An 18689-nucleotide genomic window follows, 5' to 3' on the forward strand; every position below is an offset into this window, starting at 1 on the left:
AATGGCTTAGTAATTGATTTACGACAATCCTCCCCTCCTCTTGCCTGCACACTGACACTGGTAAGTCCATTTACTTTTTTCTTTTAATTTTTAAATCGAACGCAGGAGACAGCGGGTGATGCTGTCTGTATATGTAGCTCTATATCTGCTTTCCTCCTCAACCCTAGGAATAAAGAAACCACATTTACTGGTTGCGGGGGGTCTAAGGACATGCAAACAATGAGAGCTGTCGCCTTGGCTAGGACTGGCGCCGAGAGGCAATAGGTCTCGGGGAGGCCTGGGGCAGGGTGTGGGAGATTACGAATCCGAGGTCCACCGGGGATGGCAGGGGGTGGCCTGGCCCGGTGCAGGGCCGCTTGCCTGTACGCCACCGACTGAGGCGGTGGCGCGCGAGTAGTGGTGACGGCGGGCGGGAGCGCGGAGGAAAAGAACGTTGTGACGGAAACTCCGGCTGCCGGAGACCCCACTGCAGTGAGGTCACTGGACTCCCCAGTCTCGGGGCGTGACAGGCGGCGACCCGGGAGGCCCACCGGGCGGAGGGGGCCCAACTACTATCCCGCATTTTCCTGGGTCTCTCTCCCGGGCGGTGACGTGACGTGCTGACGGCGGACCCGTGCCGGGGAGCTGGGCCGCTTTTTGTCAGCTCCGAGCTCGGCCCCTCCTCCCTCCCTCCGCCCGCCCTACCAGCCGGAGCCCGGCCCAGTGCTCCAGAGAAAGGCCGGCCTGCAGCACCCGCCGCTGTCGCCCGCGGCCTGCAAGTCCGTCGGGTGAGTCCCGCGTGCCCCCGCGGCCGCGGGGCCTAGTGTGCGCGCAATAATCTGCTCGTGGCCTGGTCGGCGTCCCGTAGGGCGCCCTCCCGCGCTAGGCCGGCCGGAGTGGCGCTTGGCGCCGAACAGGCCCCGAGGAGGCTGCAGTTAGGCCTGGGGATAATTCGGCCGCCCTGAGAGGATGCGGAGGTGCGCTACGTAAGCGGGCAGGGGTGGGAAAAGGTCGCCTGTTTGTCCGGAAGGCGGTTGGTGGACCTGGGGTCGAACCACTGCAGACCCAAGGCGCGGCACGGGGGCGAGGCCTGGCGAGGAGGGGAAGGCTGCAGGCGTGAGGTGAAGGCCGGAGGCCGGCTGGGCCTATTTTCGCTATGTAAATGTCCGCGAAGGGGAGGAGGGACGGGGGCAAGATGGCGGATGGTAGGCGCCTGCTGCTGGGGTGTGTTGAAAGTGTTGTCGGGAGGCGGAGCCGCCATTTTGAAGGCGGTATCTGGAAAAAATTCCGTTATGATCCTTGAGCTGGGGATGGGGAAAAGGGCGGCGGCGGCGGCGGCCGCCCAGATTCCGGCGCGACGGCGTGTCTGCGCTACGGGGCGTGCTCGTTCCCTTGGCGGCCTTTGCCTTTGTCGCCATGCGCGCGCTTACATTCCATCTCCTGCAGCAGCGCCACCTCTCGGCCTTCTCCTCCCAGCCGGTCCATGGCTGGAGGCAGTGTCGGCTACGCTTTAGCTGACATAACCACAGACGTCTGTTCGGGTGCCGGGGTCGCAGCGCTCACTCCTCTGTGTCTTTCTCAGAGTCTATAGCACTGGAGTCGGCAGGTGGCACTTAGGGCACCGGGGCTCACGAGAGCACATAAATTCCAGGAAATTTTATTTTCTCCTTATTAAAGTCATTATGTGGCTGTTCGGGGACCTCCCATGCGCTTATTTTGCAACCATCATTGCCGCCTCGAGGATCTGAAAAATATAAGTGGAATTTATTATTAAAAAAGTTGTTAGGCACTCGTTCGATAGACAATACAGTACAAATTATATAGCACGAGGGCAGAGGAATAAAATTTCAAGGCGACTTCTCCCATTTATGTGGAAAAACTTTTGATGAGTTGTATTTAAACGAGCTTTTTAGTCTGGATACTTTTTTTTTTTAGTAAGAGATGGAAAATAGGCAGAAGAGGTATTTTTCTCTTTGAAGGACAATTAATACATTACTTGTAGGTTCATATACCCATGATGACATTGAGATTTTATTTGAAATTTCTTACACAGTTTCATCTTCAAAAGACTTTTGTTAGCATTTTGTACAACTTTGCTGGCAAATTGGAGCACAGTAGCGGGAGCGTTGGACAGTGCTAGGTACTAAGAAAGATTTAAAAGGCGCTTAATGCAGAACGTGACTGCAAAAAGTTTGCTGCGGGCATTTCACAGGAAGGCGAGGTTTCACGTTGCAAAATTGGGAAAGGATTCCTGAAGTAGATGGGGTTTAGCTAGGGTTACTGAGGGATGAGTAGGATTTTCTTAGGTAGGATAGGAGTAGGAGAGGTCGTTACAAGAACGAAATGTCTGTAGAAAACGGCAAATATTTACGGTTTGGCTGGAGTGTATAATATAGATAGGAAAGGGATACAAATTTAGGCTGTAAAAGGTAGATTCTGAAATGCGTTCGTGGCACACCTGAGTTTATGCTGAGCTCTGGCTGTAGCTGTTAGAAAAGTTTCAAAGTTGAGAAGCATTGAGAGCTAGTAGTAAATTGGTAGGTGTTTCCGTTACCGGATAGATGATCAAGAATGTAGCCGGTTTTTGGCCGGGTGCAGTGACTCACGCCTGTAATCCCAGCACTTTGGGAGGCCGAGGCGGGGGGATCACGAGGTCAGGAGATCGAAACCATCCTGGCTAAGACGGTGAAACCCTCGTCTCTACTAAAAATACAAAAAATTAGCAGGGCGTGGTGGCGGGCGCCTGTAGTCCCAGCTACTTGGGAGGCTGAGGCAGGAGAATGGCGTGAACCCGGGAGGCAGAGCTTGCAGTGAGCCGAGATCGCGTCACTGCACTCCAGTCTGGGCGACAGAGCGAGACTCTGTCTCAAAAACAACAACAACAACAACAAAAAAAACCAATTGTCAGAAATGCAGTAGCCTTCAGATGCCTGTTGCAAACTTTGCCCTTCTTGGTGAAGGTAATCCTCTGATGAAAGTAGTCTTCAGGTGAGCAAGCTTTAAAATTGGCAGTTCACTTTTTATGTGAGGGTCCTAGATGCGGTAGTTTCAGAGAAAATGTACAGCACTTGTTTCCTAGACTTTTACAATTTATAAAAGGCAGGTTTTTAGTTTTCCCAGACTGCAGCATTATCAGAGCGCTGATGATTCAAAGAAGTCTGAAGGAAACTGGAGATTGATGATTTACAGAAGTGTGGCAGTGTATTGCAGGAGGTAGTCAAAGCAAAAAAAAAAATTTTTTTTTTGAGACAGAGAATGGCTCTGTCGCCCAGACTGGGGTGCAGTGGCGCGATCTCGGCTCAGTACAAGCTCTGCCTCCCGGATTCACGCCATTCTCCTGCCTCAGCCTCCCCAGTAGCTGGGACTACAGGAGCCCGCCACCACCCCCGGCTAATTTTTTTGTATGTTTAGTAGAAACGGGGTTTCACCGTGTTAGTCAGGATGGTCTCAATCTGCTGACGTCGTGATCCGCCCATCTCGGTCTCCCGAAGTACTGGGATTACAGGCGTGAGCCACCGCGCCCGCAGTCAAAGCAAATTTTTAATGCAATCCAGTTGTTGACTTGCTAAGGGCCAACATAAACTGTAGAGGTAGTTGCTTTGTATCTTGACAACCGAAGAGCTGTAAAGAAGATAGAATAGTATCTTGTACAGTACAGCAGTTGTAGAAGTTCCAGTACGTCAGCAATGGATGTGCAAAAAGAAGACAGGCAAGTGCATGGTTTTAAAGGATTTATAAGGAAATGGTTAAGTATAAAAAGTACTTTTTTGCCTTATAGAATAGACCTTGACGATCTGTTAGCCTTTGTGTTTTTTTTTTTTTTTTTTTTTTTTTTTGGAGACAGTCTTGTTCTGACACCCAGGCTCGAGTGCATTGTTGCTATCTCAGCTCACTGCAACCTCTGCCTTCTGGGTTCAAGCGATTCTCCTGCCTCAGCCTTCGAATTAGCTGGAACTACAGGTGTGTGCCACCATACCCAGCTAATTTTTAATTTTTGTAGTTTTAGTAGAAATGGGGTTTCACCGTGTTGGCCAGGCTGGTCTCGACCTCCAGACCTCAGATGATTCACCCGCCTTGGCTTCCTAAAGTTCTGGGATTACAGGTGTGAACCACTGTGCTGGACTTCTGCTAGCCAATTATCTTGGATAAATGAGTTGTTAGTTTTTAATTTATGTGTAATTTTCAAATAGATGCCCCTTAACCTTTTTTTTAAAAGCATACAGTGCTCATATATATATATATAAATAACTGACTCTGTTTACATTTGTATTGTCACTAATTGCTATGCTTTGAATTGTTGCTTTTGTGCATTCTGGCAATTGCAAACTTTTTTAGATTCTTAAATTCTTCAATGCCAGCATGTTATTTTGTTAGTGAATTGAGAAAGATAGATGATCATATGATGCAAATGTTTGATCTCATTCATTTCATACTTCTGCTTTAGTTCTTCCTTCACTTTCTTTTGTTGGGAGAAGTGCTGCTTTCAAAGTTCATTTTCTCTGCTTACCCTTTCCCTACTCTCTGCCTGCCCCTTTCTATAAATATTCATAGGTATGCTTATTTTACAAAAATCTTATCTGTCTTCTCTTTAGTTTCACAAGTACTTTTATTTCTATGCTTCCCACTTCTAAATCTGGTATTTTTCAACGTGTGAAACTGTTCCACAGCAGGTAATTGGTGTGTCACCTGAAAGTGTACTGCAATTTCAGAAACTCTCTGTGCTTTCTTTGCCTGCTCTGGTCATTTTCCTAACCTAAATGTGGAATTTAACTTGAGATTAATTACTTGTTTTCTCCAAACTTCTTCCGTGGCATCACTGTCTCTTATTCTCACTCATCAAATTTCTCATCTAGCGTTTACAGTTACTTACTGAACACCTCCATCCTGACCTGTTATTAACAGTCCATATTCAATATTGCTGAAACCAAATTTATCTGGCACATAGTAGGTGCCCAGTAATGTGCATTGAACCTCTTTTGCCCTGGAGTCCCTAAAATAATTCCTTTTTGCTTTCTTCCTTTTCCAGACACTATCGTTTTACCAGGCTTTCTTTCATGCTTGTCGCTTAGAGCAGTGGAGATATCTTTAATTAACATTTAATCTATTGTATTCTAAATGTAGGTTTATACTTTTGTTTTCATCCCTAACTTTTGAAGCCCTTAATTATAGTAGGTAGTTTCTTATCTTGATTTGTTCCGCTAACAGCATCATCTGGCTGATAAACATTATTTCAAAAAAAATCATTTGAATAATTTAATGCAGAAATGTATATGGAGTTGAATGGCCCTCCAATTGAAATTAAGGAGCCAAATAGTGTTCTTGAATTGTGTAAGTATTGAGGCATACAGTGTTCATTTTTTGAAGGCAGCAGATGAAAACAGGATTCTCAGGAACATGTTTCCACCATTGCTTTCACCATCTACCTTGACTGACAGCCCATTCTTTTTCTTATTAAATTGTTTTAAAGACAGTATTTTAATAAATATGTCTCTCTTGTTTAGCTATAAAATGTAATAAAGGAGAGTAACTAGATTTTAACCAAATTTTGCTTTATTGAAAGAGGAATTTTAATCTAGGAGAGGCACAAAGGAATCTAGGAGAGGCACAAAGGAATCTATGTCAATGACTTTAAAAAATTAACAGTTAAGGCCGGGCGCGGTGGCTCAAGCCTGTAATCCCAGCGCTTTGGGAGGCCGAGACAGGCGGATCACGAGGTCAGAAGATCGAGACCATCCTGGCTAACATGGTGAAACCCCGTCTCTACTAAAAAATACAAAAAACTAGCCGGGTGAGGTGGCGGGCGCCTGTAGTCCCAGCTACTCGGGAGGCTGAGGCAGGAGAATGGCGTAAACCCGGGAGGCGGAGCTTGCAGTGAGCTGAGATCCGGCCACTGCACTCCAGCCCGGGCGACAGAGCGAGACTCCGTCTCAAAAAAAAAAAAAAAAAAAAAAAAAAAAAAAAAAAAAATTAACAGTTAATATATTAAACATGTAAATTATAAAATCTTTTGTCCTTAGTAAGTGAGTACAAATCTATTGTAACAGTTTGTAACAAATGTTACAGTCTTTCAAACTTGTTTCATTTTTTTTTTTTTTTAATTTAAAGAAACGGAATTGTGAAGGTCATTTTAAAGAGCTGCCTTCAGTGCTTCTCAATCCTGCTCCTTTTTCCCCAGACTGGTTTCCTCGTATGTGTTATAACTTTAGGAAGTTATCATAGAGTATGTGTCATTTGTGTATTTTTTATCACTCAACAGTGAGCTTTTGAGTTTCTTTCATGTTATCTGTGGATCTAATGTTTTAGTTAGCAAGTTGGTCTAGGAACCCATAGGGAACTTTGGCACCTTTTCAGATGTCTGTGAGAGGAAAACAATTTTTAAAAAAATACCAAAAAGTAATTTACCTTTTTTACTCTTATTATTCCTAGGAATGTAGTGCACATAGAGTTTTCAAGAGTTTCAGATGTTTCAGAAAGTTGAATGTAGAATCAGATAGAGGAATCCATCTGTTTTGTTTTAAGCCAGGTATTAAAAAGATTAACATAAAAATTTGTAAGTTGGAAAGTCCTTTTGATAGTGTTATTTATCTTAATATTAATGGTTTATTAGTTTTAAGGAACAAACAAACTTTTCCTAAAATTAGTAGGCGCTACCTTTTAAAATGGTATATGTTGATAATAAAACCTGCTTAAACAAAAGCTCTTTTAGAACTCTCAAATTTTTTAATTGTGAAGGAGTCCTAAGGTGAACAAATTTGGGAAATCATTAATCTGAATTTATATCCTATTTTAGTTTATAAATATACTGTGGTCTGTTTATTCATTACTGGGACCAATTAGGTTTTCAGTCTTTTCTAATTTTGAAACGATGTGGCTGTGAACATCTTTGTACATGATTAACTTCTCTTGGGTTTAAGTGGAATTGGTAATCTGAAGTGCATGTGCATTGGCAGCTGTGCTGGAATTGCCAAATTCTTTCCACATTGGTTGTATCTAGTTGATACTAAGTTTTCTGTCAGAGTGTTTCTCCATGTCATTACCTTTTTTTTTTTTTTTTTGAGAGGGAGTCTTGTGCTGTTGCCCAGGCTGAAGTGCAGTGGTGCAATCGTGGCTCACTGCAACCTTTGCCTCCTGGATTCAAGCAATTCTTGTACATCAGCCTCCAGAATAGCTGGGACTACAGGCATGTGCCACCACACTTGGCTTATTTATTTATTTATTTATTTAGTAGAAGCAGGGTTTTGTTATGCAGGCCAGTCTGGTCTCGAATTCTTGACTTCAGGTGATCTGTCCGTCTTGGCCTCACAAAATGCTGGGTTTACAGCCGTGAGCCACCATACCTGGCACCAAAGGTTGACAGTTTAATTTCTTTCAGGGTTTTGGAGATGAAATAATATCCAGTTGTTTTAATTTTGCATTTGTCATATTTCTAATGAGGTTGAGCTTCCCCACTTGCCCACCCTCCCCCAATATAAACTCTGTGTGTGTGTGTGTGTGTGTGTGTGTGTGTGTGTGTGTGTGTGTGTGTATCTCTGTTTCCTATGCTGGATTGTGGTGGAGTGGTCACAACTCATTGTAGCCTTGACCTCGTGTGTTCAAGCAAACCCTTTGCCTTAGCCTCCTGAATAGCTGGGCCCGGGTGCACTCCACCACACTGGTTAACTTTTTTTTATTTTTCATAGACACAGTCTTGCCATGTTGTCCAGCCTGGTCTTGAACTCCTGGGCTGAAGCAGTCTTCCTGCCTTGGCCTCCCAGACTGTTGGAACTACATGTGTGAGCCACCATGCCTGGCTTGGGGCTTCTTTTAATGTTCTTTTGGGTATATTTTGTTGAGTAGGATGCAGTTTTGAGGTAATCTTTTTAGTGTTTTCATATATAGGTTGTAATTTTTGTGTCTGCAATAATTTTCCTATTAAATAGGGCATAAAGATGCTGTCTTCTATTTGTTTTTAAAACTGATTTAAAGTTTTGTGTTTTATAAAAATATATAGGGCATGAATCCTTCTGGATATCTTTTGTATTTTTTACTGGATTGCAATTTATCTTTTTTTGTATGGATTTATTTCATTTAGCTTTTCTCTCCATTGATATGTAATGCAATTTGTGTAGTATATCAGATTCTTTTAAGTATTTATGCATTTTTAGTTTCCCTATTTTGTTTTCAGTGTTTTATTTGCTTCTGTTTGCTGTGTTTTAAAACTGACTTTATGATCAAATGTTAATATGTATATTTTATTTAGAATTGTTTTAGCTTTCTTTTCTTTTTTAAAAATTGAGATGGAGTCTTGCTCTGTCAGCTGGGCTGTAGTGTAGTGGCCCTATCTAAACTCACTTCAGTCTCCACTTCCCAGGCTCAAGTGATCCTCAGCCTCCTGATTGTTTTAGTTGTTTTTCTTCTACTCATTTTAGGGTTTTTCAGTTTTCATAGGCCGGGCACAGTGGCTCACGCCTGTAATGCCAGCAGTTTGGAAGGCTGAGGCTGGCAGGTCCCCAGAGGTCTGGAGTTTGAGACCAGCCTAACATGGTAAAATACAGTCTCTGCTAAAAATACAAAAAAAAATTAGCCAGATGTGGTGGCAGGTGCCTGTAATCTCAGCTATGGGAGAGGCTGAGGCATGAGAATTGTTTGAGCCTGGTATGCAGAGAGGTTTCAGTGAGCTGAAATCGTGTCATTGCACTCCAGTCTTGGTGACAGAGAGACTCCATCTCAAAAAAAAAAAAAAAATTCATGGTAAAACTTTAAGTTTTGTATATATATCACATTTATAGAATACATACATACACAAAGAAACACACATGGTGAATCTAGTACCTAATCATAAGTACTTCTTGTGTGCCACCACTGTTCTTTTCTTTCTTTTTCTTTTTTTTTTGAGATGGAATCTCGCTTTGTCACCCAGGCTGGAGTGCAGTGGCCCGATTTCGGGTCATTGCAGCCTTCTGGGTTCAAACGATTCTTCTGCCCTGGTCTCTGAAGTAGCTGGGATTACAGGCACCTGCCATCATGCCTGGCTAATTTTTGTATTTTTAGTAGAGACGGGGTTTTACCATGTTGGCCAGGCTGGTCTTGAATTCCTGACCTCAGGTGATCCGCCTGCCTTGGTCTCCGAAAGTGGGATTACAGGCGTGGGCCACCGCGTCCGGCCACTAGCACTGTTTTTGAGGTTTCTAAATATATTAGCCCATTTAATCTATTTATCACTCCCTGAGGTAAAATATTTTATACCTTTTTTTTTTTTTTTTAAATTTGAGAGAGGGTCTTCTCTGTTACCAGGCTGGAGTGCACTGATGCATGATTATGGCTTACCCTTGGACTTCTGGGCTCAAGTGATCCTCTTAACTTCAGCCTCCCAAGTAGTTGGAGCTACAGGTGCAAACCACTATGTACACCCAGCTAGTTTTTTATTTTTTATGGAAATGGGGACTCACTGTGTTGCCCAGGCAGGCTTTGAACTCCTAGGTTCCAGTGATCCTCCCATCTCTGCATTTCGAAGTGCTAGGATTACATGTGTGAGTGAGCCACCTTCCCCAGCTCTGTACCGTATTTCTGATAAGAAAGTCTATAGGCCGTGACATTTTATATATTATATGATTAAGTGCTGGAGTAGGTTTTGAATTTAGCCATCTAAGTCCACTGTCCATATATACACAAAATGTGTGTGTGTTTGTGAATTTATGGAGTACAACTACATACACAGATTGCATGGTGTATACCTGGATACATTTGTTACATACATAGAGATGGTAGAGTAGCCATCTCCTAAGTAACATACACTATACCCATTAAGTTACCTCTCATTATCCAACTCCCTTCCACAAGACCCCCTCCCAACTCACAAGACCCTTCTGAGTCTCTAGTGTCAAGTCCATGTGTAGACATTAGTTAGATCCCACTTACGAGATAATACAGCATTTGTTTTTCTGTACCTGTTGTATTTCACTTAAGATAATAGCCTTCAGTTCCACCCATGTTGCTGCAAAAGACATGATTTCTTTTTCTTTTTATAGCTGAGTCGTATTCTGTTGTGTATATATGCCACTATATATGTATGTTTTTTTGAGACAGAGTCCCACTGTGTTGCACAGTCTGGAGTCCTGTGGCATGATCATAGCTCACTGCAGCCTTGAATTCCTGGGTTCAAGTGATCCTACCACCTCAGCCTCATGTGTAGCTTAGAGTACAAGTGCACACCACCATGTCCAGATAATTTTTATATATTTTTGTAGAGATGGGGTTTCACTATGTTGCTCAGGCTGGTCTTGAATTCCTGAACTTAAGTGATCCTCCCACCTCAGCCTCCTTTGTAGCAGGGAGTGTAGGACACTCATCATGACTGGCTAATTTTTTTTTTTTTTTCTTTTTTGAGACAGGGTCTCACTTTTACCCAGGCTAGAGTACAGTGTCACAATCTCAGCTCATTGCAACCTCTCCCTCTTAGGTTCAAACAATTCTCATGCCTCAGCCTCCCAAATAGCTGGGACTACAGGTGCACCTCACCATGCTCAGCTAATTTTTGTATTTTTGGTAGAGACCAGTTTTCACCATGTTGGCAAGGCTGGTCTTGAACTCTTGGCCTCAAATGACCAGGCCGTGTCAGCCTCCCAAAGTGCTGGAATTACAGGTATGAGCCACTGTGCCTGGGCCTAATTTTTGTATTTTTTTTGTAGAGATAGGGGTCTCACTATATTGCTCAGGCTGGTCTTGAACTCCTGAGCTGAAGCGATCTTCCCACCTTGGCCTCCCAAATTGTTGGGTTTACTGGTGTGAGCCAGCATGCCTGGCTAATTTTTCTTTCCTTTTTTTTTTTTTTTTTTTTTTTTTTTGAGACAGGGCCTTACTCCTGTTACCTAGGCTTTAGTGCCAGGTATATTTATTTTTGTTTGTTTGTTTGTTTTGTTTTTTGAGACAGGGTCGCACTCCTGTCATCCGGGGTGGAGTGCAGTGCCTGATCATGGTTCACTGCAGCCTTGACTTCCCAGGTTCACATGATCCTTCCACCTCAGCCTCCCCGGTAGCTGCGGCTACAGGTGTGCACCACCATTCCTAGGTAAATTTTCCTTTTTTTTTTTTTTTAAATTTATTTTTTGGTAGAGACAGGGTTTCAGTATGTTACCCAAGCTGGTCTTGAACTCTTGGGCCCAGGTGATCCTCCTGTCTCAGCGTGCAAAATTCTTGAGATTACAGACCTGAGTCATGACCACCAGCTGTGCCACATTTTCTTTCTCCATTCATTCATTGATAGACACATAGTTTGTTTCTATATCTTCGCTATGGTGAATAACTGTGATAAACATAGTTCTTTGGGAAATCTTTTTACTGATTTCCATTGGGGTTGTACTAACATACTATACCTACAATATATAGTATTGGTTTTTATAGAGATCTTGGAAAATTTTGGATAACTATACCAAGATGTCAAGAGGTTGTGTAACTTTTGTTGCCATTATGAATAACAGTTTCAAAAAGATGTACTTAGTTAGCAGTTGTTGTAATTTATAATGTAAATCTTACTGACTTTCAGCAATGTTGCTGAAAATCATATGATCATATTTCATAGATTTTGAGATGTATAAATCTTCATAGCACTTCTAAAATCAGAATGTATTTTACCATGAATAGAGTCCTATTATCAGTTTTCCAATTTATAAGTTGTTCATTTTGTCATCACTCCAAATGAATTGCATCCATTTTTGGCACTGATCACATTGCTGACATATGCCAAACAGTGTAACTGTAAATAAGATAAATTTCCTTTGGATATATTGAAGCAAATTTTTATTTAGTTGTTTATTTATTTAGAGGAGTCTCGCTCTGTCGCCCAGGCTGGAGTACAGTGGTGTGATCTCAGCTCACTGCAACGTCTGCCTCCTGGATTCAAGCAGTTCTTCTGCATCAGCTTCCTGAGTGGCTAGGATTGCAGGCGTGCACCACCACACCTGGCTAATTATATGTATTTTATATATTTTTAGTAGAGACAGGGTTTCACCAGGCTGGTTTCGAACACCAGACCTCGTGATCTACCTGTCTCCGCCTCCCAAAGTGCTGGAATTACAGGCATGAGCCACTGTGCCTGGCCGAAGGAAACAGCCAGAAGCAGGTTTGATTGGTCCTTGGTTCAGTCAGAGGTTAATTGTCATATGTTGAGTATAAATATGTTGTAAAATATTTATTACATATTTTCTAATTTTGGAGAGCAACTTCTTACCATATATTGGTGTGGTTCAGTTCAGGGGAAAAGATAAAGCAGACTTTTGTCAAATAGTAAAATGCAGGCATCAAAACTTGCAAAGTAGATGTCTTTGACTTGAAAGATTATTCCAGAGATGATAATTTAGTACGCTTCATCATCAGCACTATTGTTATGAAGATGACTCTATTAGTTAGAAAGATAAGGACTTTGAAGAGAAGTGAATAGACAAGTGAGTGAGAGTAGCACTGAATTCAAAGAAACTTTATCAATACCCTGAGCCAATTTCCTTTGGATGTTACTTTTCTTTCTATGTATGCATAAGAGTGGTGTATGATTTTTAAAAACTGTGTGAATAAATCTGAACGAACTCCAGTATATCAATTTACTTGGCAATGTTTTTCCTTAGTGATATATAAAGGTTCATCCTACAATTGTGAGCATGTAGACATAGTAAGAATCAGCAGTAATAATGATTTTTTTGCATTTTTTGTATAATTATGTTGTCTGTGAATAGTGATGTTAGATTTCTTTTCCAGTGGTCTAGATTCTTTAAAAGAAGTGCTTCCAGTGTTTTATCCTTAAATACTGATGTTGGAATGTTTTCTTGGGAAGATATTCTTTAAGCTTCCTTCCATTCACAATTTGAGAGTTGTTTTTTTTTTTAAATAAAAAGGAGAAGTTGAATTTTTAAGATGTTTGGTTACATCTGTTGATTTTCCCCTTTAATTTTTTAATGTGCTTAATTGCATTAACAGCGTTTCTAACTTTAAACATTCTTTGAATCACCTGGATGTTTAATATTTACATAGCCTTATTGTAGTCCTATCTTCATATCTGCACAGTCTCATAGATGCTAATAGAATAGAAACAAAATTACACTCCTGTAATTTTTTTTTTCAGAGTTTGATAAGGTTGTGTTAAACTCAGGTAATGAGGGTTTCTCTCTTTCTGGACACAGGTTGCCTATTAAAAAGGGATTCGTTGTTTCTTTGAAGTTAGATAGACTTTCTTTGTATATTTACTTGTACTTGGAGTCTTTTTATGAATTTTTTGTTTTGTTTTGTTTTTGTTTTTGTGAGATGGAGTCTCACTCTTGCCCAGGCTGCAGTCTGTGGTGCAATCTTGGCTCGCTGCAACCTCCACCTCCCAGGTTCAAGTGATTCTCCTGCCTCAGCCTCCTGAGTAGCCAGGATTACAGGCATGTACCACAATGCCCAGCTAATTTTGTATTTTTAGTAGACACGGAGTTTCTCCATGTTGGTCACGCTGGTCTCGACCTCACAACCTCAGATGATCTGTCCGCCTTGGCCTCCTGAAATGCTGGAGGTGTGAGCCACTGCGCCTGGCCATTAATATTTTTTTGACATTGGATTTATTGAAAGTTTCTTTCATGGTGATAAGTCTTTGGCTTTTGTTGAGTATGGTCTTGTTGCTTACACAGAATTTTTAATGCCCTATAAATATGTTTATAAATAGGATATAAATATTTATAGTTTTATCTTATGACTTACAAAACATGTATAATTCTGTCAGTTTGCTTCTTTTTTTCTGATAACCTTTTTACATTTTGCCATTTTTCCTTGCCAGATAGGAATTTGATTATATTTTTTAACGAATTTTTTTGTTGATGCTTTCTGTCCGTATCTTTCGTTCCCTTTTGCTTGAGTTTATTGTGTCTTTTTTTTTTTCTTCCAGTTTTCTGTGTGTGCATATGTAGGAGGCTTAGCACATTTATATTTAATTTCACTTTTTACAGTATATGCAATTAAAGTTGCTCCCCTGTCCTCCCCTCTTTTGACTCAGCATTTCACTCTATTGCCCGGGCTGGAGGGAGTAGTACGATGTCGGCTTACTGCAACCTGTGCCTCCCAGGTCCAAGGATTTCTCGTACCTGAGCCTCCCAAGTAGCTGCATGCCGTCACACCTGGCTAATCTTTTGTGTGTGTGTTTTTAGTAGATAACAAGATTTAACCATATTGGCCAGGACCATGTTGGGTAGGCTGGTCTCAAACACCTGACCTCAAGTGATCCTCCCACATTAGCTTCCCAAAGTGCTGGGATTAGAGGCGTGAGCCACAGGACCTGGCCTCTATAGACGTTTTTCTCATTACCCCTGAATTATTTAAGTTTTTCCCTGTGTTTTCAAATGTATGTATTTATTTATTGGGCTGTATTGTAAGGTGCCTGTGTTTAGGACTATTACATATTATGTCACTATTTTCCTTTTAACATTAAGACATGATGTATTTCAATGCTGATGATGATTCTGGTCTGAAATTTTGTTTTATTTCTGGCTTTTTTTGTTTTTTGTTAATGTGCCTTTTTAAAACAATTGTTTTTCTCCCTCATACAAATCATATAATTTTTTAAAAACTAAAGAGTTTGCAGTGGTTTTAATTTTAATCTCCTGTTAACAAGGGTATGCAAGGAGGAATTTTTTTTTTTTTAATAGATGGGATCTCACTATGTTGCCCAGGCTGGTCTTGAACTCCTGGGCTCAAGCAGTCCAACCACCTTGGCCTCCCAAAGTGCTGATATTATAGACATGAACCACAAGGAGTATTTTAAACATAACCCATTGAGTGAGTTTAATCTCCTATTTAGGACATCTTTTTTTTTTTTTTTTTTTTTTGAGAAGGAGTCTCGCTCTGTTGCCCAGGCTGGAGTGCAGTGGCCGGATCTCAGCTCACTGCAAGCTCCGCCTCCCGGGTTTACGCCATTCTCCTGCCTCAGCCTCCCTAGCAGTTGGGACTACAGGCGCCTCCCACCTCGCCCGGCTAGTTTTTTGTATTGTTTTAGTAGAGGCGGGGTTTCACCGTCTTAGCCAGGATGGTCTCGATCTCCTGACCTCGTGCTCCGCCCGTCGCGGCCTCCCAAATGCTGGAATTACAAGCTTGAGCCACCGCGCCCGGCCTTAGGACATCTTTTTAAATCTCTTTCTATTGTATTTTATGTTGTCTGTTTGCCAGTATTTCATGTGAGTTCCCATCTCCTTTCTGGCTTTTTATTGTATTGAATGATTTCATCTCACCATCTTTTTAAACAACAGCTTATAAATAAATTGTTTCTACTTATGTCTTTTCAGTTATTTTGTTTTAATGTTAAACCCAGTTACTTGATTTCAGGCAGTAGAAAGATAATCAGTGTGTTTATTTTGTATTTAAACTTCTATTTGAAGATAGGGTTTGGTGGCCAGGAAAAAAAGGAAGTTTAAAATTTGCTTTATCATAAAAAGATTGGTTGAGTGGAGTGGCAGATAAGAAAAAAAAAAAAAGAAGAATTTTTAAGATAAATAGGGTATATTAAATTAAAAATATTTGGGCCGGGCATGGTGGCTCATGCCTGTAATGCTAACACTTTGGGAGGCTGAGATAGGTGGATCACCTGAAACCTGAGTTCGAAACCAGCATGGCCAAACATGGTGAAATGCCATCTCTACTGAAAAAAAAAATAAGCAAAAAAACAAAAAAATTAGCTGGTCTTGGTGGCAGGCTTATGTAATCCCCGCTACTCGGGAGGCTGAGGCAAGAGAATTGTTTGGAACCTGGGAAACCAAGATTGCACAGCACCAGTGCACTTCAGCCTGGGCAAAAAGAGTGAAACTCTGTCTCAAAAAAAAAAAAAAAAAAAAAAAAAAATTTGAGGAAAGCTAAATAGAAGTTAAAATCGTTATAATGATATCAAAGAAATGTGTATAACATACCATATTTATGTTTTCTGAGTATGTAGATACAGAAGAAAGTTGGACTATGGAAAATCAGGATAAAAGTTCTATAATGTGGTGCAAAATATCTTGAGATTTTATTTTTATAGATGAAATAAAAATTATGATTTTGTTTCATCTTTCAAAAATCAGATTTAATTGTAATCATGTGTACTAATTATGTGAATGAACAGAATGAATTAAATAGTGGATTCAGTTTTGGATGACAGAATTGTGTGGAAGTACAGTAATGGTATTTACTGTGTGATAATAAAGATAATATGTTCAAGGACTTTTTCAGTTTTCTAAGAGCTGTTGCAAATCTTGATATTCACATAATTCTCCTTTGGAAAAAAATAACTTCCATGCTTACAGTGGTGTTTTTCTTTCTACAGTTATAATTTCTTTCTACAGTTACGAAGAGAGATCTGTATTTAAGCCAATGGCTATGACTGTGATTGAACATTTTTTTTTCACTTTCACCACTTTTTTTATACATATAATTGTAGGATTTACGTTTTTCATCTTACAACATAATTGCTTTGTTTTTATTTTGTATTGTCGTTATGTTACTGTATTTATCATTCAGACTGATTAACAAAGACAATGTGTGTTCAGTAGGAAGCAGTTAAAATTTATAAAGGGAGGAGTGTTTGCATTTTTTAGTTGAGTAATCTCCAGTTTTTCTTATTCACCTATTTTGTTAAACTATTACTTATTTTTAAACATACAATGTACACATTTAAAGGATGAAATTTAAAAATATATAAAAACAAAAGTTTTGATTTTTGTCTTTTTACATCTGTTTCCTAAATGTGTGCAAATACTACTTTAGAGAATACTGACATGCTAAATATGTTCATTCTTAGAACTTTTGTTTTCCTCTCCAACCATAAAACTCTTGAGACTTAAGATAAGGAACATTCAGATAGCTTAAAGTAGACTAAATGAAGATATTACGAAACAACTGAAACTAGAGAATGGGGAATTAAAAGATTAAAAAATAAGTAGTTGAAATTTATATAAGGAATAAAATGGAATGAAGTCCCAGATTATGATACAGAGTAATGAGACAAACAATAGACTTGGTGGTTTGACACCTTAGATGAAAGATCTTCTTTTGCTACAACGTATCCTTGAGCAGGCTTCTTAGCATTTTAAGCTTCAATTTCCTTAATTGGAAAATAGGCTTGGTCATATCTACTATTTACGGTGATTACGGTGAATTAAATGAGACAGTTTATACAAACGGCTTAACAGATTTTTGCATCTAAGAAATTATGATACCTTTTAAAAATGGATGAAGCTGGAATAAATTAAAACAAACATGGATACAAGTTAAAAAGACTAACATTCAACTTTTATTTCTGACTTTATTAAAGAAGGCTGTAGCAGGCTAACATCCAATGCTTTGAAGTAAATGTAATGAAACAATCTAAGATCTTTCTCATAAATTCTTATATTAAATCTAAGAGAAACTAAATTAAAGAGTAGATATGGAGTAGAAGAGTTAATATTTTAAATGTACTATTTCTTCTCAAATTGATCAGTATAGACTGATGCAGTTCCAATCAAAATCTGATGGGGTTGCTTAAAAAATTTAAGCATATGACAGATAAAAGTATAACAGTAGATCACGTAACAATATAAACACATAGAACATTACATCAGTGAGATAAAACTTGATAGAAAGATGTATGAAATGCGCAAGCAGAAAAAAACACATTGGATATAAATTTTTTTTTTTTCAGTAAGGGGGTCAAGTTACTACCTTTTTTTTTTTTTTTTTTTTTTTTTGAAACACGGTCTTAGTCATAGGCTGGATTGCAGCAACCGAGTCATAGCTTTCTGAAAGCTCAAACTGCAAGGCTCAAGCAATCCTCTTTCCTCATCCTCATTGGTGGCTGGGACTACAGGGGCATGCTACCACAACCAGCTAATTTTTTTTTAAGTAGAGAAAGAGTTTCACTGTGTTGCCCAAGTTGGTATTGAACTCCTGGCCTCGAACTCCTGGCCTCAAGCAATCCTCTTGCCTTTGCTATTTCAAGTGTGAGCCACAATACGCAGCCACATTTTTTTTTTTTTTTTTTTCCTTTTTTTGAGACAATCTAGTTCTGTTGCCCAGGCTAGAGTACAGTGACAAGATTATGGCTCATCAAGCAGTTCTCCCACCTCAACCCCCCCAGGTAACTGACCACACGTACCCACTTCATGATTGGCTAATTTTTATATCTTTTGTAAAGATATAAAAGATTTAAAAGATATAAAGATTTCAACATATTGTCCAGGCTGGTTTTAAATTCCTGGATTCAAGCATCCACCTGCCTCAGCCTCCCAGAATGCTCGGATTACTGGGGTGAGCCACGGCACACCCAAGCTGGCCAAAAAATTTAAGTGTGTAGTGCTTATTAGTTTTTGGGAAATAGTCACTCTCTCAACATTACTTGTGAAAGCTAATAAATTTTTAAGAGCCGTTGTCAAGATTATTTTAGCAATATTGCTAGCTGTGATGGCTCACACTTACAATCCCAGCACTTTGGAGGCAGAGGCAGGCAGTTACCTTGAGCCCAGGAGTGGAAGACCAGCCTGTTCAATCTACTGAGACCCCCATGTCTACAAAAAAAAAAAAGAAAAAAAAAATTAGCCAGGCATGTTGGTAAGTGCCTGTAGTCTCAGCTTCTCTGGAGGCTGAGATGGGAGGATCGGTTTAGCATGGGAGGTCGAGGCAGCAGTGAGTCATGATCACACCACTGCACTCCATCCTGGGCGACAGAGCAAAACAAAAACAATACAAAAAAACCCCATATGTTTGTGTGT

At 40.4% G+C, this 18689-nt stretch overlaps 1 protein-coding gene across 5 annotated transcripts in view; it reads left to right on the plus strand.

Annotated features, from left to right (window-relative positions):
- Positions 1-257: 257 nt before the first annotated feature.
- The window catches only part of ZFY (zinc finger protein Y-linked), a 50634-nt gene continuing 32202 nt past the window's right edge, over positions 258-18689 (plus strand). For 3 of the 5 annotated variants that reach the window (XM_030926312.1, XM_030926314.1, XM_030926316.1), the window contains exon 1: positions 258-956. The gene's annotated coding sequence lies outside the window, so the exon portion shown is untranslated. The remainder of the gene's footprint in view (positions 957-18689) is intronic. The other 2 variants (XM_030926313.1, XM_030926315.1) reach the window with 1 other exon arrangement.

This window comes from Rhinopithecus roxellana, chromosome 22 (assembly GCF_007565055.1).
Source record: "Rhinopithecus roxellana isolate Shanxi Qingling chromosome 22, ASM756505v1, whole genome shotgun sequence".
Lineage (NCBI taxonomy): Eukaryota > Metazoa > Chordata > Mammalia > Primates > Cercopithecidae > Rhinopithecus > Rhinopithecus roxellana.